The 24,027-nt window shown below is 41.9% G+C and overlaps 1 protein-coding gene across 22 annotated transcripts in view; it reads right to left on the reverse strand.

Annotated features, from left to right (window-relative positions):
* Window positions 1-24,027, reverse strand: part of LOC125913573 (mediator of RNA polymerase II transcription subunit 18) — a 131,589-nt gene that overhangs the window by 77,057 nt on the left and 30,505 nt on the right. For 4 of the 22 annotated variants that reach the window (XM_049618776.1, XM_049618772.1, XM_049618780.1 and 1 more), the window contains exons 1-2: window positions 22,731-22,889; window positions 3,046-3,094 (exon numbers count right to left, since the gene is read on the reverse strand). The exons of 8 other annotated variants lie outside the window; for them this stretch is intronic. The gene's annotated coding sequence lies outside the window, so the exon portion shown is untranslated. Of the gene's footprint in view, window positions 1-3,045; window positions 3,095-4,239; window positions 8,833-22,730; window positions 22,967-24,027 lie in introns of those variants that run through there. 10 more of the 22 variants (XM_049618775.1, XM_049618771.1, XM_049618762.1 and 7 more) reach the window with 6 other exon arrangements.

The following is a 24,027-nucleotide window of genomic DNA, read 5'->3' on the forward strand; positions in this document are numbered from 1 at the left end:
ACATGATGTCACTAGAAGCAAAATAGACAAACTGCCAATAAGACCACTTCTCTATTTGAAACATCAAAAGAAATTAAGGATGGAAGGTCAGGATGCTGAGGGTAGTTACCCCACTAAAAAATCAGAATCCCTGGGGCGCCTGGGCAGTGCAATCAGTTAAGCATCTGACTCTTGATTTCAGCTCAGGTCATGATCTCACAGTTCATGAGATGGAGCCCCACATCAGGCTAACAGCACGGAGCCTGCTTGGGATTCTCTCTCTCTCCCTCTTTCTCTGCCCCTCCCCGACTGGTTCTGTGTGTGTCTCTCTCTCAAAATCAATAAGTACACTTTAAAAGAATAATCAGAGGGGCACCTGGGTGGCTCAGTTGGTTAAACAGCCAACCCTTGGTTTCAGCTCAGGTCATGATCTCATGGTTCATGAGATCAAGCCCCACGTAGGGCTCTGTGCTGACAGTGCAGAGCCTGATTGGGATTCTCACTTAAAGGACTATGTCAATTTTCCCCTCTCTTGCATAATACAGTCCTAAGAGACATAGATCATCCGGACTTCTTGCAGGACATCACAGTGACCACTATATTAATAACATCTTGCTAACTGGGCCAGATGAGCAAGAGGTAGATAGCACACTGATGGTCTAGTCAGGAAACATGCATTCCAGACAAGTGAGAGATAAATATCTCAAAGGTTCAGGAACCCAAGTAAATAATTGCATCTTGCATCACCCGCCAGTAAGAGGGAAGCACAACACCTGAGAATACTGCTCTGGCTTCTAAACCAGGTGACACAAAAAGGCGCATTTGGAGAATAGCTCAAAACAGGAGAGGACTGCAGGCCTGGGTGGTGATACAAACAACCTGGCCGATCCTATGGTATTACAGCAAGCCCCAGTGGGAGAATCACTACACAGACCACTGGGGTTCCGGAGCAAGCCCATGCCACTTGTAGGAGAAAATCATATGCCTTCTGCACAACTCCTGGCATGATATACTGTGTCCTAGTAGATATGGAGCACCTGACCATGGGTGACCAAGTGACCGTTTACTTAGAAGCATCCATCATGACCTAGGTTCTATGAAACACACCAAGCTGTAACGTCGGGTGTACCCAGTAACAATACAGCATAAGATGAAAGTGATACAACCAAGAGCAAGCACAAATAGGACCCACAAGCTTGAGCAGAGAGCCCAAATCATCATATCATCCACCACTGTTGTACAAGAATATCCCTCAGCATATACCTTTCTGGACATATAGGAGGCCCTATAGCCAGCTAACAGAGAAAAAAAAACTTCACATTTTTCATAGATAGCTGTATGCGGATATGAGTCAAAAATGAACAGGCACAGCCCCACTCCGGGGGTGGCACGGAAAGACAGTGGTAAGGGAAAACACTCCCAATGGACAGAGCTTTAAGCGGTACACTTGACTGTCTACTTTGTGTAGACAAAGAAGTGGTGTGATAGTTCACAGGAAAGTGTCCTAACATGCTGGTCAGGGGGCATAAAAGTGGAAAGACTGGCATATTGGGGCAAGGAGGTCTTAGGGTAGAGGCATGCAGGAGGGCATAGGAGTGGATACAACATGTTAAGACCTTTGTACGACATGTTAACATTCATCAGAGAACATCTGCCATGGAAGAAGCACTAAACAACCAAACAGACAATGACTCAACTAATTTGTCAGCCATCTTTTGTCATGGCCTCCCAAGTGCTGACAAAATGAGCACATGAAAGAAAGTGGACATAGTGGCAGAGATATATACCATGCATGGACAACAGAATGAACTCCCAGTTATGCTCCAGTTACTGATGCCGCAAAAAGTCCAAATGGCCAGCCACAGAGGCAAACACTAAGCTCCCATATGGCACCACCTTTTAAGGAAACCAATAGGCCACATGATGGCAAGTTGACTGACTATATTTGGCCCCTTCCACCATGAAAAGGTGAGCAATTTATTCCAAAAGGAATAAGGACATATTCTGGGTAGAGGTTTGCCTTTCCTGCCCAAAGGAACATCACTACCTGAGAGTTCAGGAAAATTGTAATCTATCAGTAAGCATCATCCCACACAATATCATGTCATCACATTAAGTGCAGGATAGGGCCCAGGACCATGAGATCCACTGGCGGTACCATACAATAGCATCATCTAAAAGCTCCTACCTTAAAGACCATTGAAATGGCCTGAAGGCAAAGCTGACGGATCAACTCAATGTAATATGTTATGAGATCAAAGTGCCACCCTCCAGGATGCAACATATGCACCAAGTCAAAGACCTTTACATGCTATGTCTTCAACAGGAAAAATACATGGATACAGGAAAATGGTAGGTAGAAACATGATACCCTGTTTGTCACCAAATCCCAAAGGCCCACCTGGAGAATGTGTGCGTCCCATCCCTGCAACTCTAAAGATATTCATCATCAAAAAAGAACACTTCCATAGGAGACAAAAGAATCCCAATAGACTATTAGCTATGGGTGCCACCTGGGCATTTTGGAGTTCTTGTATCTAGGGATAGTAGGCAAAGAAGAGGAATTACCACCTTGGCAGGGATAACTGATCCTTATTATCAGAAAGAAGTAGGGCTGCTGTTCCACAAGGGGACAGTGACAATGTATCTGAAACCCAGATGACCCACTTGGGTGCCTACTGGTACTCGCTCTCCCAATTCTGAATGCACAGTAAACAGACAAATTGGATACTCTGGCCTAAGAAACGCATGGTAGCTAGTTGTTCAGATCCTTCAGGAATGAAGGTCTGGGTCACGCTACCAAGCAGGACATCCAGACTGGTGAGATGGTAGCAGAAGACAAGGGGAATCTGAAATGGAGAGTGGAGGGAGGTAATAATTACCAGTTGTAATGTTGAGACCAGTTGCAGCAGCAGGAGATATAGTTCACCACACCAACTTCCCTCTTCTAAGCATCCCCCAGATAGAAGAGAGGCCCACCAGTATTCTGGAGGAGCTATTCTCTCAACATGTATAAACAAGTAGATGACAGGAACAAAAACGAAGACACACAATTCCAAAACTTACCAGATGCAGCTAAAGGAGTGCTTAGAGAGAAATGTATAGCTGTAAACACCTACAATAAAAAGGAAAGAAAGAGGGTTGTCTGGGTGGCTCAGTCGATTAAGTGTCCGACTTTGGCTCAGGTTATCATCTGGCAGTTCATGGGTTCGTGTCCCGTGTTGGGCTATGTGTTGATGGCAAGGAGCATATTTGGGATTCTCTCTCTCTCTCTCTCTCTCTCTCTCTCTCTCAAATAAATAAACATTTAAAAAATGTTAAAAAAGTAAAATTAAGAAGAAAGATCTCTAATCAACAACCTAACCTTTTACCATAAGACACTGGGAAAAAAGTAAACAATATGGATTAGAGCAGAAATTAGAGAAATAGAAAACACAAAAATTAAGTCAAAATAAATTAAAGACCTAAATGTAAGAGCTAAAACTATAAAACTCTTAGGAGAAAAGATAGGTCTAAGCTTACGACCTTTAGTTAGGCAATTAAGTTTCTTAGATATGATACCAGAACCACAAGCAACAAAAGAAAAAGTAGATAAACTTTACATCGTCAAAATTAAAAACAGAAAATAAGTGTCAAGAGGATTTGGAGAATTATGTACTGTAACACAAAATGGTGCAGCCATTGTGAAAACAGTATGGCAGTTCCTAAAAAAATTTTCAAAAAAAATTATCACATGATCCTGCAATTCTACTACTGAGTATACACCCTGAAGAATTCAAAGCAGGGACTCAAACAGATACTTATACACCCGTGTTCACAGTAGCATTACTAACAACAGCCAAAAGGTAGAAACAACCAAAATATTCATCAACAGATGAATGAATAAATAAAATGTGGTATATATTATTCAGCCTTAAATAAGGAATGGAAGTCTGACATGCATTACAACACAGATGAGTCTTCAAAATTTTTTTAAATGTTTATTTATTTTTGAGAGACAGAGAGACAGAATGTGAGTGGGAGAGGGGCAGAGAGAGAAAGAGACACAGAATCTGAAGCAGGCTCCAGGCTCAGAGCAGTCAGCACAGAGCCTGACACAGGCTTTAAACCCACAAACCGTAAGATCATGATCTGAGCCAAAGTCCAATGCTTAATGGACTGAGCCACCCAGCCTCCCCACAACATAGATGAATCTTGAGACATTATGCTAAATGAAATAAGCCAAATCCAAAAGGAAGACATTGTAGGATCCCACTTTACCTAGAGCCGTCAAATTCAGAGACAGAAAGTCAGATGGTGTTTCCAGGGGCTGGCAGGAGGGGAGAATGAGGAATTATCATTAATGGATATAGAGTTTCAGTTTGGTAAGATGAAAAATTTCTGAAGATAGAGGGTGGTAATGGTTGTAGAGCAGTATGTCACTGACAATACTCTCAAGAAATGCTTAAATGGTAAACATCGTAGTGTATATTTTACTGCAATTAAAAAAAAAAAAAACCAAAAAAGAGGGACACCCAGGTGGCTCAGTCAGTAAAGCATTCAACTAACCAACTCTTGATTTCGGCTCAGGTTATGATCTCACAGTTCATGAGATCAAGCCCTGCGTCTACTGTGGGTGCAGAGTTTGCTTGGGATTATCTGTCTCCCTCTCTCTCTGCCTCTTTCCTGCTTGAGTGCTCTCTCTCTCTCTCCCTCCCTCCCTCAAAATAAATAAACATTAAGGAAAGGTTTAAAAAACAAAACAAACAAAAAACAAAACTAGCTGAACCTTGGTAAGGTTCCAGTGATTATTAAGATGGCATTTCAACTGACTTTCATTTCCCTCTCTTCAGGTTTGTGTTAGCCTTGAAAATGAAGAACTCCATAACTACAGTAGCTATGAAAACCACAGCCTAGCAGCTACTGGAAAAGATACAACAAACGTGGAGCTCCCTCAAAGCCCCATCCTCAGAGAACTGTTAGTGTGTGATCGGACTAACAGCACCAAGAAAGTCCAAGCTCCTCATCTTTATTTGACCTCACTTAGAGCTTGCTCCACGTGAACAGCCCTATCCTGAGGGCATTTTTCAAAACCGTCAGTGACAGTGGTTTAACATCCCAACAGCCTAAGGCAGTGATACCAGCTGGAGGCTAACACTGAAGAAAAAAACCCATAAATGTTCAGGAATGACATGTCTATAAGGGACTCTGGAAAGCTCTGACATATTCCTGGGTATCTAGAAGGGCACATGCATTTACAGGCTGTGCACAAACCCAGGAAAGGCATGAGAGGAGGCCCTGATCTCTTACCTGCGGTTGACCTTGAAATTCTGTGCAAGCAGGAAGTGATGGCTAAGGGAAGGTTGTAAACTACCTGCAGGGAGTATTGAAGGTATACTCCAACATACAGACACAGCACCTTTGGCAAAGGGTGGGTAATTTATTGGTTCAAGACACTTAAGGAAATCTCTGTCTAATCATTGGCTAACTACTAAACCAACTAAGCAGAGACTGCAAAGGCCATACCCAATAAAGCATACAGGCTCTATACATACTTAGTCCAGGAAAGTCACTAAATAAACAGCAATAAGAAACCCACAGGAGGGAGGGGAGAATCTGATTTTCAAACTTGCCACATTATTTAAAATGGCTCAGTTTTCAGAAAAAATTATGAGTCACCCAAACAGGAAAGTATGGTCTATATACAGGGGAAAAAAAGCAGTCAACAAAACTACCTGAAGAGGCCTAGATGTTGAGAGAGAGTGTGCGTGGGCAAGCCAGCGGGGGGAGGAGTAGAGAGAGAGGGAGACACAGAATCTGAAGCAGGCTCCAGGCTCTGAGCAGTCAGCACAGAGCCTGACACTGGCCTTGAACCCACGAACCATGAGATCATGACCTGAGCTGAAGTCAGACATGCAACCAACTGAGCCACCCAGGCACCCCTAGACTGTTTTAAAGTAACATGTGAATTATAATCCCCAGAGCAACCACTAAAAAAAGACTAGCTAGGAAGTCAAATTAGTTGAGTATTAATCTTCCAATAACAAGTATAAAAGGAATTAGAGAGAATAAGGGATTAATACTGGCTACAGTCATTAGAAGCCTGAATGCAGTGTGTTCATTTGTGTAAACAAAGCTCCATTCAAACCCTCATGCTAACAGACCTGAGGTCAGCACTTTGTTTCAGATGTATGTGGCACTGAATAAATGTCTGATACATAAGTGGAATGGCAATAATAACCAAGAATCAAAAATCTGAAAATGCTTAGTAAATACAACAGGATTTGCTGACAGATTGAGAAGACAGGATTCATACTATCTCAACTGTTAAACACGTTATCACTAGATGATCAGGGTGATGATCCTGGGTTACCTAACAGAAAGTTTCAATTAACAAAACACCTCTGTCCTTAGAGAGTCACAAACAGAAGGGTATCTTGCTAAAAGAATCCTGAGTAGTCTTCGTAGAAGAGACTACTTTGTGTCTCCACCTAACTGGATGCTTGTGCTACAAATATTCCCGTGGTTTCTATAACCACCCATAGGCAGATGATGCCCACACCTATACATATGCTCAGTCCAGATCTCTCGCAAAAGCTCAGGTAAAAGCCAAAACACTTTCAACAGTTTATAAGACCCTATGACCATGCTCACATGACCCCACCATGTTCAACTCCTCTCTCCCTCCCTCATTAAGCTTCAGGCCGGTGAGCCTCCTTACTGTTTCTTCAACCTGCCAGGCATGCTCAGGGCCTTTGCACTTGCTCTCCCTGGAATGCTCATCCTCCAGATACTCATTCCGCAATTCTTTTAGATCTCTACTAAAATGCTGCCTTCCTAGTGAAGCCTTCATTACCCTACTTTAAATCGAGATCATCAGCATCACCCTACCCCTCCTTTGTCTCTATTCTCAGCTTTGTATTTTTCAAGAGTACTTATCTTCTACCATATGCTATAAATGTACTTTTATTGTGTTTATCATCTCCTCTCATTAAATTATGAGTTCTTTCAGGACACATATTTTACCTATTTTTGTTCACTGCTCACTCTAACACTGTTCACTCTAACATCTAGAAAGTTGCCTGGAAAATAACAAGTATACAATAACAACTATTTTTTAAATGAATGAGCTCCAGGGGTGCCTGGGTGGCTCAGTCAGTTAAGGGGCCAACTTCAGCTCAGGTCATGATCTCACCGTTCATGGGTTCGAGCCCTGAGTCGGGCCCTGTGCTGCCAGCTTAGAGCCTGGAGCCTGCTTCGGATCCTGTGTCTCCCTCTCTCTCGGCCCCTCCCCTGCTCGCACTCTCTCTCTCTCAAAAATAAATAAACATTAAAAAAAAATTTTTTTATTAGCTCCAAATTCACATGTCCAACTCACTGAACATCTCCAACTTAGATATCCACGAACCTCCATTCAACATACACAAAACAATTCATTATCTACCTCATTCATCCTTACTCCTTACTCTTTGTGCAAGTTTCCTAGCTCACCGCCTACTTGCTCAAACCAGAAATCTCATCCTCCAAATCACGAGTCATTTCCAAAACATATCTCACATCCCAACCCTCTCTTCATCGCCTGAAGACACAATAGAATCCAAAATATTCTCGCTGCCTCTCACAGCCCCAGTAATTGTTAAGTGTTTTCTAAACTGGGGTCTATGGAATTCTTAAGAGTCTTTGTTTCCCCTCCTACTTCAACTGAGGTAGTCCCTGCAGGAACCTCCTCCCTTCTTCCTCTATGTGTTGCAGAGTCCTAAGATCTGGCCCTTGAATCTTGTCTCTTCCCAATCTTCACTCTCTCCCTCCCTGGAACATCATCAGCATTTTGGCCGGGTCAGTTCCTTAGTGAGTACTGTTCTACACTCTGCAGGACATTTAGCAACCCTCACTTAGTATCCCTTACCCCAGCCCCCCACATTAAATGCCCACAGCCTCCCCAATTATGACATGCAAAACCAGCCCCCTATAATTCTAGACGCTCCTGGAGGAGTAACACCCCAAATATGGACCCCGATTAATCATCTCATCCAGTTCTATAGTTTAAAATACAATATATACACTGATAACTTCCAAATTCGTATTTCCAGACTGAGTCTCTCTCCTGAACTTCAAACTGGCATATCCACTGGCCCATATAATATCTTTATTTGGAAATCTAAGAAGTTTCTCAAACACAGTATATTAAAAAAACAACAAAAACAACAAGAAAAAAAACCCTCTTGATTGCCCACTCCCAACTTGCTCTTCCTCCAGTGTCCCCTATTCAATAGTAGGGCAACAGATGTAGAACACTCACCAAAAAAAAAACAAAAAAAACCCAAACCCAAAAAAAAAAATAGAGTTGGCAAGTGTGTTAGCTGCTATTTTGGATCATCATTTCAGAAGAGGCAACTTAAGTTTTCCAGTGGCTCAGGACAAAAACTTTAGTGTCATGACTGACTCTTCTCTTTCTCTTACACCCACACCTAAATCATCACCAAATTTTATGCCTCTGCCTCCAAAATACATCCGTAATCTAAACACTTCTCACCACCCAACACCAAGCTATGGCCACATCTTGCCTAGACTGGTGTGTCAACTCCCTAATCAACCTTTTTTCTTCCACTTAGGCTCCTATATTGTATTGTCCTCAGACTGGTCCAGGTGATTCTTTAAAAAAATAAAGTTGGGGGGGGGGGCCGCCTGGGTGGGTGAATCAGTCGTGTGAGCATCTGACTCTTGATTTTGGCTCAGGTCATGACCCCAGGGTTGTGCAATCAAGCCCCACGTTGGGCTCCACGCTGAGTGTGGAGCCTGTTTTAAGATTCTCTCTCTCCTGGGGCACCTGGGTAGCTCAGTCGGTTGGGCGTCTGACTTCGGCTCAGGTCATGATCTCACAGTCCGTGAGTTCGAGCCCCGCGTTGGGCTCTGTGCTGACAGCTCAGAGCCTGGAGCCTGCTTCGGATTCTGTGTCTCCCTCTCTCTCTGCTCCTCCCCTGCTCATGCTGTCTCTCTCTGTCTCAAAATAAATAAAAACATTAAAAAAAAAAAAAAAGATTCTCTCTCTCCCTCTGCTAAGAAAAAAAAAAAAAAAAGAGAGAGATCGTGTCTCCCTACGGCATCTGAAGTTATTTCCAAATTTCTTACCATGGCCTTTGAGATCCTACACAACCTAACCCATTTATATACGCATAGACTTCACTTCCTATCACTCTCTTGCTTGCTCTGTTCCTGCCACACTAACCCTGTGAGTAACTGAACAAGCACATTCTTCTCCCAGGGCTTTGCAGGTACGGTTCAAACAGCCTGGAATGCTCCTTTCTCACAAACTGCATGATTTACTCCTTTATTTCACGTGACAACTCATATATGACTCGCTCAGAGGGGCTTTTCTCGGACTACCCTGTCTAAAATACCATATCCCTGTCCATCACATCCTATCCCTTCATCCCATTTTATTTCTATTTTTAACTTATTGCTAAGTTAATCTATATAAAACTTGAGCTAAGCCAGATATTTTCTTATACCTTCTTTTTAACATGTAAAAATTTTACCTTTCACATTTTGGTCATCCATGCTACTAGAATTGATTTTTGTGTATGGTATTAGATAGACAACCATTTTGTTTTTTTATGAGTAACAAATGATCTCAGTCCATTACTGAATAATTTATCCGCTGATCTGTAATGCCACCTTTGTCACATATCCCTTTCCCTATATTCATAGGTCTCTCTCCCAGCACTCTATACTATTCTACCCGTCTATTTTATGATCCCAGGGCCAAAACCACTCTAATAATCAGTTTGACGATAAGTCTTGTAATCAAGTAGGACAAGTTTCCCCATCTTATCTGCAGAAGTGTGCTGGCTGTTCCATATACCTTTTATTTATTTATTTATTTTAAAGTTTCTTATTTTGAGAGACAGAGACAGTATAAGTTGGGGAGGAGCAGAGAGAGAGGAGGGGAGAAAGAGAATCCCAAGCAGGCTCAGTGCTGCCAGCGCAGAGCCCAACATGGAGCTCGAACCCATGAAACCACGAGATAAGACCCTAGCTGAAACCAAGAGCCCAACCAACTCAGCCACCGAGGCGCCCCTGCTCCATATACATTTTAGAATCCGCTTGTCAAATTCCATGAAAAAAACTTACTGGAATTTTGATTAGAATTAAATTTAATCTAAAACTCAAACTGGAGAGAACTGTCCTCTTTATAATACAAAGTTTTCCAAACATGAATATTTTATGTCTCTCCCATTTATTTAGGCCTCCTTTATTACGTCTCTGCTTGGACCATCTTTGTCTTTTAAACAGAGTTTTTGGGGAAAACGATCTAATTTATTTCTTTGTGATTAAGAGATATTTGTGTTCCTTTTTACCACCTTACTTTCTTTTTTTCACTTGTTCAACTTTTCAGGTTTTTTCTCCTTTTTTGCCCTCTGCTGTATCATTTTTTTCTTATTCCTTTTCCTCATTTCTGTTTATTTGTATTCTATTTCTATTCTTTCATTGTTACCTCTTAAAGACTGACATGAATATTTTATCTGAAGTCTAAAGTTAGTTAATATCTTTACTCTCCTTCCTAATTATACAGGAACTCTTGGAATGCTTTGACTTCAAGCCCCCTCCCTATTTATATTTGTTTGAGTACTTTCCATTGCTATACCCACAAATAAGATGTTACTTTTTCAAGTCAGTCCTTAAGATTTTCCTTAATGTCCATGTGTTCTTTGCTCATCATTCCCCTTTGCATCTTAGACCCTTGAGTCCAAGAGGCAGATTTCCTTCATAAGTTCCTCTGGGGAGGTTCCATGGGAACACGTTCTTTCAGTTCCTTTGTTTGAAATTTTTTCTTTGAAATTTACTTTTGACATATTATTTTACTGAGTATACAATTCTCAGTTGACAGATGTTTTCTTATACAATTTTGAAAATATTGTTCCGCTGCCTTTTTACTTCTAGTATTGGTTCAACCAGCATACCAAACAATACCTCCAAAAGTATATACCTTGTTAGGAAAAATTGTGTATTCTTGGTAGACTCATTTATATCTGTATTTACAACTTGAGCCTATCCTGGACACTCAAAATGAAACAAGGAATAAAAGCTATTAATGATTGACACAGAAAAAACATTTCTGTCTTTAAAAGTCTGTCCAAGAGGCACTTGGCTGACTTAGTCGGACGAGTGTGTGACTCTGATCTTGGGGTTATGAGTTCGGGCCCCACATTAGGTGGAGAAATAACTTAAAAGTAAAAATTTTTTTTTAAGTTTATTTATTTTGAAAGAAAGAGCGTGAGCTGGGGAGAGGGGAAGAGAGAGGAGGAGAGACAGAGAATCCCAAGCAGGCTCTGTGCTGTCAGTGTGGAGCCTAACACAGGGCTCAATCCCAGAACGGTGAGATCATGAGCCAAAACCGAGAGTCTGATGCTTAACCAACTGAGCCACTCAGGTACCCCAGAAACAAAATCTTAAAAAAATAAAATAAAAAGTCTGTTCCAAAAAAGTGACACTGGGGTGCCTGGGTGGATCGGTCAGTTAAGCATCTGACTTAGGCTCAGGTCAGCTCAGAGGCTTCCTTCAGATTCTGTGCTTCCTTCTCTCTCTGCCACTCTCCCACTCATTCTCTCTCTCTCAAAAATAAATAAACATTTAAAACTTAAAAAAAAAGTTACACTTAGGAAAAGGTTATTTTTAAGCACAAATAACCAACATCTAACATATTACTTAAGGGTAAAGACTTAAAAATGGGACTAACCCCCACCCCCAGCTTCAAGAAAAACTAACCTCCTCCTCCTAATTAAACACGGTCTTTTCTGTTACCACTAAGAGGCATGAATCAGCTCTTTAAAATAGAGGTGTGGTTCACTAATAATCAAAAGTACTCTCAGGAAATATCATTAGGGAATTATGACAAATGACACTGTTTTCAGGAAAAATACAGTTCTCAGCAAAGGGATCTTACTTTTAAGATATGCATAATTAATCATATTATTGCTTCTGAAATAAATGGGACTAAATTCAAACTTCAGACAATTAAAGTTTCTTAAAAAAAAAATTTTTTTTTTAAGTTTATTTATTTTGAGGGAGAGAGCAAGCAGGGTAGGGACAAAGAGAGAGGGAGACAAAGAATCCCAAGAAGGCTCCACACTGTCAGTGCAGAGCCTGATATGGGGCTGGATCTCATGAACCATGAGATCATGACCTGAGCTGAAATCAAGAGTCGGATGCTCAACTGATTGCGCCACCCAGGCACCCCAAAGTTTCTTTTTAATTGATGAAGTTTGGTTACGTATATCTGTATGGTGTTAGAAATCTAGTAAAACTTATCTGTAGAAAGACTTAAATGGACTTAAAACAGTTTCAGTACGTCTGGATCATAGTGATACCAAGTATAAATATCTCCTCATGAAATAATATTTGGGCTCATTATTTACACGAATTTAATATGGCTGTGTACAGCCATACCACCCTGATCTCGAAGCTAAACAAGGTCTTGCCTGATTAGTACTTGGATGGGAGGAATTTAATATGGCCTAATTGATGTTTAGGAGGCTAACCCTTTTAAATCTCTTGTAGTTAAAAGGAAGAAGTTGCTCAACAACTGTTCTTTAATATCTTCCTTGCTTTTCTGCCCTACAAACTCACTAGCACGTACCAAAATATTTTACTTACCAAATCCCCTAAACCTTTATTTTTAATTCCTTAACAAGAATGCCCTAAAAATAGTTAAATGCTTGCTTTTCTACTTTATCTGAATGATGTCTTTCCTCCAGAGAGTTAAGAGGTTACAGGAGGGCTTCTCATTGCTACAAAATATTTTCTTCTTTCTGTAAGCACAAAGAGATAGTTTTAAAAATACAAAGAAGTCAGACACAAAAAAGACAAATATTAAATGATTCCACTTATATGAGACACCTGAAATAGGCAAATTAATACAGACACAAAATAGGATTGAGGTTACCGGGGGCTGAGAGGGGAGGCAATGGGAGTTATTATTTATTGGGTAGAGTTTCGGTCTGGGATGATGGAAAGTTTTAGAAATGGCTAGCAGTGATGGCTGCACCATGTTGTGAATGTTCTTAACGCCACTGAGTTGAATACTTAAAAAGGTTAAAATGGTGATTTTACCACAATTAAAAATATAAAGTGTGCAATGGTTACTGCAGTTGCAGACTTATCTCATGCCACAGACCGCAAAGATGCATTCATTTAACAGAATGGCTCTTACTGGCCCGTGGCTTTAGGGAAAGGGTGAAGCCCCTCTCCCAATTACATAAAGATGTTGTTCCAGAAACTACCTATCTCTTACCTAATTTTATGTAAGCATTAGAGTATGCAAAAGACTATTAGAAAAATGTCCAGTCTCACTGGTATCACCAACAGGCAAGAGGCATTGTGTCATCTTTTAATACATAAAGCAGAGACACACCCATATTCTGAATCTTAATGCTCTCCCTCAAATTTAAATTTAGAGGAAGGGACGGGAGGCAAAGTAGTAGGGTGTGTGCAAGTAAAAGAAAATGGAAAGTACTCTTCACGCCCGGTGACTTGGTTCTATATTCTTTGGTATTGACTGACAGCATTTTAATTTTAGTTTTTTAATGTTTATTTATTTTTGAGAGAGAGACCCCGTCAGACAGAGCGTGAGCAGGGGAGGGGCAGGGGGAGAGGGAGGCACAGAATCCAAAGCAGGGTTCAGGCTCCGAGCTGTCAGCACAGAGCCCAGGCTCAAACTCACAAACTCACAAACTCAAAAACCGAAAGATCATGACCTTGCTGAAATCAGACACTTCACCAACTGAGCCACCCAGGTGCCCTGAAGGACAGCATTTTAAAAAGGGATTTATCCATTGGGGACCTTGGTGGCTCAGTTGGTGAAGTTGCTGACTTCAGCTCAGGTTTTATCTTCCGTTCTGGTTCGCGGGTTCAGGCTGCATGGGGGGCTCTCTGCTGAGAAACTCTGCTGTTGGCCAGAGCCTGCACTAGATTATTTTCCTCTCTCTCTATCTCTCTCACACAAAAATAAATAAATAAACATTTAAAACATAAATAAAAGGGATTTGTCCATGAGAGATGGGAAGAAGAGCTATGTCTCCCTTAGAAATTGTCCCTCTTTCTACTCGTCACTCACTGGAGGGGGAGGGGGAAATGTTTCAGGGCTCCACTTTTTTTTCCCTTAAGATTTTATTTTTAAGTAATCTCTACACTCAATGTGAGGCTTAAAGTCACAACCCCAAGGTCAAGTGTCATATGCTCTACTGATTGATTCTGCCACTCAGGAATAAAGATTTTAAATTTCTAATGACCTAGGTGGACATTACTAGCTGAAGATTAATAACACTTTGAGGGACGCCTGGGTGGCTCAGTCGCTTAAGGATCAGACTCTTGATTTCCACTCAGGTCATGATCTCACAGTCCTGAAAGCCAGCCCCACGTCAGCCTCCATACTGAGCTGCTTGGAATTCTCTCTCTCTCTCTCTCTCTGCCCCTCTCCCTTGCACTCTCTCTCTCTCAGAATAAATAAACATTAAAAAAAGAAGAAGAAGAAAAAAAGAACACTTTTAGTGTCTTCCGAAACTCCAAATGTCGTCACAAAACAAATGCTACCAGGAATAATAGTTAACTGTGAAAAAAATTAACTTGGAATAACATCTTTATCCCACACATCAAAATTGATTTTTCTGGGGCACCTGGCTGGCTCAGTCAGGAGAACATGCGACTCTTGATCTCGGGGTTTTGAGTTAGTACCCCACACTGGGAGTAGAGATTACTTAAAAATAAAGTAGAACTACCCTACGACCTAGCAATTGCATTCTCGGTATTTACCCAAAGGCTATAAAAACGCTGATTCAAAGGGGCACATGCACCCCAATGTTTACAGCAGCACTATCAACAATAGCCAAATTATGGAAAGAGCCCAAATGTCCATCAACTGATGAATGGATAAGGATGTGCCTGGGTGGTTCACTGGGTGGTGAACTATATAAATGTTCATCTAGTAATTTTATTTTATTTTAGCAATTTTATTTTAGTGATTTCATTTTAAAGAAAAAAGTTACACATGCAATACCTATGTAATAGTTAAACAAGTTGAAACCCACAACATACGATTCTTTAAAACTCAGTTTATTTCCATAAACAGTAACTGTTTAGTAGGGGAGAATAAAGAGGTAAACTAAATAGAGAAAAGTGCCCTGCAGAGATATGGTCAAAGTGCTCTGGGATCACTCAAGTTAAGGAGGAATCATTAATCTTCAACACCAATTTTTGACACTGTATTTCCTATCAAAATGCAAAGGAGAGAGTAAGCAGCTGGGTAGAGAGAATTAAGTACACTGGTAAAAACTTAGATGGCATGTGCAGGGTAAAGGTGGGGAAAGGGGAGTTCTCTGTAAGAGATTAAAATGTAGAGTTCCAACAAAATCAGCCCCAGAGAGGAAACAAACAAACCAAGTGATGCATTTAAGTTATCAGACAATCATAAGATTGTTATCTAGTCTTAAATAAAATAGTCAAAATCTATCTAAAAAATACTCCTGGAGGGGCACCTGAGTGGCTCAGCTGGTTAAGCACCCAACTTCGGCTCAGATAATGATCTCATGGTTCATGAGTTCGAGCCCCACATCAGGCTCTGCACTCACAGTGTGGAGCCTGGAGCCTGCTTAGGAGGATTCTGTCTCCCTCTCTCTCTGCACTTCCCCCTGCTTTAGTACACTCTTGCATGCATGCGCGCGCTCTCTCTCTCTCAAAAATAAACATTAAAAAATATATATATTTAAAAAATACTCCTGGAAATGTGCCTAACAAGCTCACATTTGAAAGAATAAATGTAGAGAATTTTAACAATGGAGTTTTTTTGTCAGATTTGATTCAAGATTAGATTTGATTTGAAACGTATACCTGACAGAAACACCCAGCAACATCATATACCACAAATCAACTTCTAAATCAATACACTGACAGCTCACATCCTGACAGACTTCCCTTGCCACTCAGGACACCTGAACAGAAGGATGCACTTGAAACCAGTGCTTCCTCTCTCCTACCGCACTGATCACAGTACTACCTTTTTAAAAAAAATTTTTTTTTTAATGTTTATTTATTTTTGAAGGAGACAGAATGTGAGCCGGGGAGGGACAGAGAGAGAGGGAGACTCAGAATCTGAAGCAGGCTCTAGGCTCTGAGCTGTCAGCACAGAGCCCGACGCGGGGCTCGAACTGACGATCTGTGAGATCATGACCTGAGTGAAGTCGGTCGCCCAACCCACTGAGTCGGTCGCCCAACCGACTGAGCCACCCAGGCATCCCAGTACTACCTTTCTCCTTTGTCAGAAATAGTATCTTTTTTCATATTTATTAAACACTATACAATCTATAAAGACCTGACACAAATCTTATCTCATCTAAAACCCCATGAAGAAATGGTTATCCCTATCTTATAGACGAAGAAACTAAAGTTTAAGGTTAGCTGACTTGGATATTCACAGCTACAACGTGATATAGCTGGAACTAGAACCAGGTCTTCAGACTCCAAAGGTAGGAACTGCATTATATTGAGTAAATAGGTCAGAACTTTCAGATTGTCAAAACCAACACCTGGTGCTTTCAACATAATAGAGAAGTTAAACGGAAAACTAAGCTTGAATCTGAAAGATGTATGGTTTCAACCACCTCTTCCCTAAAAATCAAACAGATACTAAACACACTTCCTCTCCTAAAATTCCCTGGAATGTTTTTGGTTGTAAGTCATAAAAACCATAGAATTTAAGAGACCAACTAATCCACTCTTTAAGAGATGAGAAAACTGTAGCACAAGGCTTGTAATCTGCTCAGAGATGGTGGCACCAAAGCCTTCTATTACAATATAGTGTGTTTTTTTCAAAGGCCGACATCAACAATATTCAAGAGATGCTGCTTTACTGAGAATGTAGGAGACAGAACATGTGGACTAGCAGAAATTTCGTGTCTGACCTCCAGTTAGGTCCTAATTACTGTTCAATAGCCCTTTTGCTCATCTTTGGTTGGCCCCCTTGCCTTTTCCACAACTGCCATTGCAAAACTTTTAACACTCTCTGAAGTCATCTAGCCCACTCTAGCCTTTTATCGTTCTGCAGATAATTTAACCCCTTCCATTGGAAAGGGAGACAAAAAAGAGGTCACATTAGACATTAACCAACCTTATAAGGCAGAAATTATGATCCCAAGCTTTGCAGTCAAAATATATCTGGACCCCAGACTTCTTCTGTTACTTATATGGTGCCTTTGGGAAATGAAGTTAATCTTGCTGAACCATAATTTCTTCAACTGTCAAATGAGAATGCCCACTCACTCTACAGAATTTTGTAAAATTAAATAACACATATGAAAGTACCTATGTGGCTGGTACCTACTCCAATTTCAATTCCCATCTCCATCACTTCCAAATACATCTTCCTCCATCCTTTTTTCCTGTTTCCCTTTCAAGGCTCACCTCTCCAGGGCTCCTTTATCATCTCCCTTTTCTCTTGTGCAGATCTTCAGTAACTGCCACTCTGCTGGCTCCTTCTCCTTTACCTCAAAATATTTCAAATCTCTTCCATCTTTTAAAATCAAATCAAACAAAAAAGGCCCTGAAATCCAACTCTTCTTAGCTTTTACTCTATCTCTCCTAAACCCTTTAACCTACCCAAAGACAGCAAGCAATTACCTTTCAAAAACAGATCAGATTATGCCAACTACCTGCTTTAAAAACCTTTAATGGTTGAGGCGCCTGGGTGGCTCAGTCGGTTGAGCGTCCGACTTTGGCTCAGGTCATGTTCTCACACTCCGTGAGTTGGAGCCCCACGTTGGGCTCTGTGCTGACAGCTCAGAGCCTGGAGCCTGTTTTGGATTCTGTGTTTCCCTCTCTCTCTGACCCTCCCCCATTCATGCATGTTCTGTCTCTCTGTCTCAAAAATAATAAAATAAAACATTAAAAAAAAATGTAAAAACCTTTGATGGTTTAAAAATTCCCTAATCATAAAACCTAAACTCTTTAGTGAAAAGTTTTGAACCCTTCTCAGCACTTGGCCATCAACCTTTCCTTTCACCGGTCACTATACTCTTTAATTGCTCAACCCCAGATGTCCAGAGACCCCACCCCCACCCCACTAAGTATTCCACAACCTTCTAAAACTATATACATTTGCTTATGTGCAATTGTCTGGGGTGACAAACCATTGTTCTTATCAAATTTCCTAGAGGGGGCATCTGAACCAAAACATGTTAAAAACCAATGGCAAAACCCAGGGCTCCAGGGTGGCTCAGTTGGTTAGGCGTCTGTCCTCAGCTCAGGTCATGATCTCACAGTTCGTGGGTTTGAGCCCCACCATCAATCTCTGTGCTGACAGCTCAGAGCCTGGAGCCTGCTTCAGATTCTGTCTCCATCTCTCTTTGCCCCTCCCCCCTTGCACTCTGTCTGTCTGTCTCTCTCTCTCAAAAATAAACAATTTAAAAAAAAAAAATAAAGAAAAAAAAAACCCCAACTGCAAAACCCTCTTAGCTATACCAGAGTACTCACTCTTTTCCAGACACACACCTTATACTTTTTCACCTCCATTCCTATGCCCAAACTGCTTCCTCTGGCTGATTAGGGGTGGTAGTGGTTGGGGGAATCAAGCTGGAATAACCTTAATAGTAATGGGTCTACTGGGTGAATTCTTATTCATCCCTCAAGAACAAGCTCCAAAATCACTTCCTCTGTAATGTCTTCCTTCACAGTTTACAAAACCGAATCATTCAGTCCCTTTCCTAGGTTGTACACAGCTCTCCTGAACTTAGTACTCAACACCACAATTAGGTGTTGCAATGTTGCAAGCTTTTCAAGGAAGAGGATCGATACCTTTAAATCTATCTCCAGAACATAACCCAGATCCTAGCATGCAATGAGCAAAATAGAAATCTGAATAAAAGAAACATACTTGGCGTTGCATTTGTGTTCTTGTATTCTCCACGACTGCCCCTGCCCACTTTTGTTATTAATTCACTCATTCAACAAATATTTATAAAATTCCAAAGAAATATTTGGAGCTATGTGCTAAGCAGTAAGGAAATAGACTAGGACATACATAGTCCTTGCCGTTAAGACAGTTAACTGTGACAATACAGAATACAAAGGTCTTATAGGAGGGGTGTAGGGGTGGCTCAGTGGGTTAAGTGTTGGACTCAGGTCATGATCTAACTATCTTGAGATCAAGCCCCTCGTGTGGCTCAGCACAGAGCCTGTAGCTTACTCAGGATTCTCTCTCTCTCTGCCCCTCCCCCGATTTTTCTCTCTAAATAAATAATAAAGAAAAAAAGTCTTATTTGATGAGAGCTACATGAAGACGTGACTAACAGTCACAGAACGTTTTTTACAATGAGACATCGGACTGTCTTAAACCAGAGAATCCATCCATTCTCTTTGTCTCTTTCTTTATAAACAACCTTCTTCCAATGCTCCTTTTCCTTTTCTAAAGGGTATAATGCAACCAAATACCCTCTGACTTCTGGAAATAATTCCACAAGGTAGATGGAGCAGGAATGATTATCTCCATGTTGAAGATGAGAAAACTAACCTTCAAAGAGGTTACTGCTCAAGGTTGCACATTAATGAGAGAGGATTTTATTTAGTACTTACTTACTGTCTGACTTGTCCAACTACTCTACCTCTAATCAGTCTATAAGCCCCAAAAAGGAAAAGACTTGGTTTTCACTGCTTTGTCCCCAGGATCTGATTCCTGGGTTTCTAGGAATCCGATCCAGTGTCTAGAACACAACAGGCCTCCAATAAGTTTATGTTGACTAGATGAATGGATGAAATGATTTGGAAATAAAGTAGACCAACAGCAAAACACACAAGGAAAAAAGTTCCTTCTCATTATGATGGCATAATAAAAGAGATTTAAAACAGGCTTCTACTAGTTAGAAAGGCTAGACCAATTGTATTGACTCAATTCCACTGGCATGTTATGCATTTTACCTAAGAAGAATTTAAGTAAAGGAGGTGAAGTAAGTTTCTATTTCTGATGTCACATTCATGGCATGTACTGACATAAAGCCAAGATTTAACTGCAGGTTTGAAACTAATTAAAAGTTTTTACTAAAAGCAAACACCAAAGAAAGCATTTTCTTGAGTCTTGACTTTGGCTAGAAAAGAATCTGAAGTTCAGTTCTTTCTTCAATGTTATTTCCAGCAGCCAAAAGTGCTGTATAGATGTTCTCCAACATATTTCTTTAAAAACCTTTAAGGAAAGATTAATCAAAACTTGCTAGTAATGATTAGACAAAACCACAGCCCAGTAACTCACCACTCTTCCACCTCCACTGGGCCTAAGCACAAGGCAATCACAACGTACCACCAAACAAGGTGATGGGACCAACGTTCAGGATGATTTATGGCTTAGTATGACATCATTTGATGTTCTAAAAACTCCAGTTCCGGGGCGCCTGGGTGGCTCAGTCAGCTGAGCGTCCGACTTCGGCTCAGGTCATGATCTCACGGTTCACGGGTTCGAGCCCCACATTGGGCTCTGTGCTGACAGCTCAGAGCCTGGAGTCTGCTTCGGATTCTGTGTCTCCCTCTCTGCCCCTCCCCTACTTGTGCTGTCTCTCAAAAATGAATAAATGTTAAAAAAAATTTTTTTTAATTCTTTAAATAGAAAAATAAAAACTCCAGTTCATTTTAAGTCACTTTTCTCTGCTTAGAAAATATTTCCAAAAAAAAAAAAATATATATATATATATATATATTTCCATTATTTTTCTCCAATATTTAAATGTCAATAAATCATAAGCTGTTCATGGTGGTATAATGAGTAATTGCAACAGGTGTGAAGTAATGGAAAGAGCACTGGACTGAAGTATGGTTTACTATTTCCTATCTAGGTTAACTGTGTGACTTTAGGCAAGTCACTTAACATTTTAGAGGCTGTGAATTGAACATTTATCACCAATAAAATGAGAACCACCACCTCAGAGAACTGCAGTAAGAAATTACATAATATATATGATGAGCTGTTTTCAAAAAATAACACTAATAGCAATGTCATATTTCAACAGATAACAGCCAGTCATTAGTAACTGATGTTCCTTTTTTTTTAATGTTTATTTATTTATTTTGAGAGAGCGAGCGAGCAAGCAAGCTGGGGAGGGGCAGAGACAGAGAGAAATCCCAAGCAGACTCCATCCACACTGTCAGCACAGAGCCCAACATGGGGCTCAGATTCACAAACCCTGAGATCATGACCTGAGTTGAAACCAAGAGTCTGATACTTAAGGGAATGATCCACCCAGGTGCCCCTGTTCCTTGGATTATTTTTAAAACTTCCAGAGCAATTCTATGGACACTTCTTCAAAACACAATCAGGAAAACAACCAATCCCTACTCACGACTGGATTAAAACCTGAAGGGAACAATTGCATTAAAGACCTCAATCCCTGCACAATATTACTAACACAATCTGGATTCCCAGAGTTAATCACTTCCATTATGAGAGATCAAAATAATAAAGTACAATAGGCTTTATTTTGCATACTTGACTAGGGAGGGAATTTAACCTATATAACTTTAATATCATTCCCTGATTCATGTAAAAGGGTCCTGGTTATCCTCATTTCAGAGACCTGAAATACTAATTATTTTTCAATAGCAGCCACCGCCGCGGCGTTTATAAAGCTTTGCCCTTATGCTGAATCTCGCAATGCAGTCTTCCAACGGAACGTGGATGAAATTACCACTAACAAAATTTGATTAAATCCACACAATTCACTGGTTTCAGTAAGGATCTACTACTATCCTCCCTCAAACTGGCTTCATTTCTATTACTTGGTGAACTAGTAGTCTCTTTGTTGCTTTCTTGAAGCTACTGGGTTTCTGGTTTCGCTATAACGCAGATCCTTCTATTAATGGACGTTTCTTCCAACTTTGCTTCAAGCAGAAGAAATAAAAGGATCGCGGGTCCGAAGGGAGATGAACTGGGCGCCTGGATGAAGTCCAGTAACTTTTTTCTGCATGCAATGAATGAAAAGCCTGCTCGCTGCCCTATAAATCACTTTCTCTTCTCCGAGATTCAAGACGTCTGTGAACTACCATTCTGCTCAACCGCACTGGTTCTTTGGTTCCCCGATCACAACTGCAACCTATACAGACACGGCAGCAAATTAGGTCCCTTCCCAGTATCCCGGGGAGGGGGCTCACTTCTTTTCCGCAGGCCCATCCCCCTACCGAGAAAAATGCCTGGAGATTCGTGTCCCAAAGCCGCGCGGGGCTACATTTCAGAGTTAGACAATAACCTCAAGGGTTTTCAACAGAAACTCCGTCTGCCACTGCCTGGCTCCTAGCCTCCGCTCTGCCCAGCCGGGATGCAGAGGTCCGACCCATGACGGGTTTTTAAAATGGACTTTGACCTGATCCGGTTACCGTAACCGGATCCCCTGGGACGGGCCCCCATCAAGGACCGGCCCGGAGGGCTCCCCGGAGGAGGCGACCCCACGCACTGGCACAAAGGGGCAGCCCAGACAAAAGGGCCCCGCCAAGTCGCGGGAGGAGGGGAGGGCCAGCCTTCGCGGGACACACTGCAGGCTGAGAAACCACGGCGGGACCGTTGTGGGAGGGCGGAGGAGGAGGCGGCGGCCCCGGCCCAGCCCGCCCCGCCCTGGACCGACAAGTTCGCGGTTCGGGCCGTTACCCCCGCCCAGACCGCGACCTCATTGCGGAGCTTAGAACGCGGCGCGAGCCTAAGAGACGCCCGCAACCAGACCCAGTGTACTTCTCGCTCACTTTCCCTTGCTCACCGAAATCACCCGGGTGGCCGCCGCCGCCTCCTCAGCCTCCAACAGTAGCTTCCCCCGGAAATCCTACCTGGCCCGCCCGCCGCCAGGCTGCAGCCAGAGCCTTCGGCCCTGGGGATCGGGGAGCCGAGGCTGGCCGGACAGTGAGGGGTAGGAAGTGCCCCCGCGGAGGCTCACGGGATTCGTAGTCTCCAGCCAGAGCCAGCTGCTTTGCGGGCTGGACAAGATGGCGGGAACGTCTCCGCCTTATGCTCCGGGTCTGTAGGCCTCACACGGCCTCTCTGGGCATGCGCCACCCGCTGCTGGCAACCTTGGTATGAAAACTTGGACTGCTTAACTAGTGCCCGCGGGCAAAGGTCTTTGGACGTAGGAGCACAGAAACAAGTTCAACTGCAGGCAGTGTCTAGGGAGGAGCTGACGTACGTGTGCTGTTTTAGAAAACCGTGTCCAGCCCCTATCTGGTCAAATTTCAAATATAGTTTCTGCAAAAGAAAACGCTATGGAGCGCCTGGGTGGCTCAGTATTAAGCGTCTGACTCTGGATTTTGGCTCAGGTCATGATCTCATGGTTTATGAGTTTGAGCCCTGCATCTGGCTCTGTGCTGACAGCGAGGAGCCTGCTTAGGATAGTCTCTCTCCTATCTGCCCCTCCTAAGCTCGCTCGCTCTCTCTCAAAGTAAATAAATAAACTAAAAAACCCAAAACAAACTATTGAGGGCCAGTTTAAAATACAAAAACTTAGAAGTAAGTTATCCTCAAGGTGTCTGGAGGGCTCAGTCAGTAGAGTATGCTACTCTTGATCTCGGGGTTGTAAGTTCCAGGCCTTCTAAGGTATAGAGATCACTTAAAAATAAAATCTTAAAAAGAAGGTGGAGGAGGAGGAGGGGGAGGAGGAGGAGGAGGAGGAGGTGGTGGAGGTTGTTATCCTCAATCTAGTGTATAAAGAAGCAACCCGGGAATCATTCTTGGCACCTTCTTCAGCCCACTAAGTCCAGTCAATCTATATCCCATAGACCTCGCCGTTCCATTTCCTCTATCACCATTAACTAGAGCAAGCAACGGTCCTCTCTCGCTCGTCTCACTAGTTTCAGGCCTCTGGGCTCTTTTCCTCCAAACACCATCCTTGCTGCTGCCAGATAATCTTGCTAAATGCCAACCCCATTGTGTCAAGTCCAAATTAGAGCTAAGTGTATAACCTAAAGCTGCTAGAGGAAAATGAGGGAAAAAAAATCTATATGACCTGCAAACACACAGTCATAAAAGAAAAAATTGATAAATCGTAAGTCATTAAAATTAAAAAT

Source organism: Panthera uncia (assembly GCF_023721935.1).
Source record: "Panthera uncia isolate 11264 chromosome C1 unlocalized genomic scaffold, Puncia_PCG_1.0 HiC_scaffold_4, whole genome shotgun sequence".
In the NCBI taxonomy this organism is placed as follows: domain Eukaryota; kingdom Metazoa; phylum Chordata; class Mammalia; order Carnivora; family Felidae; genus Panthera; species Panthera uncia.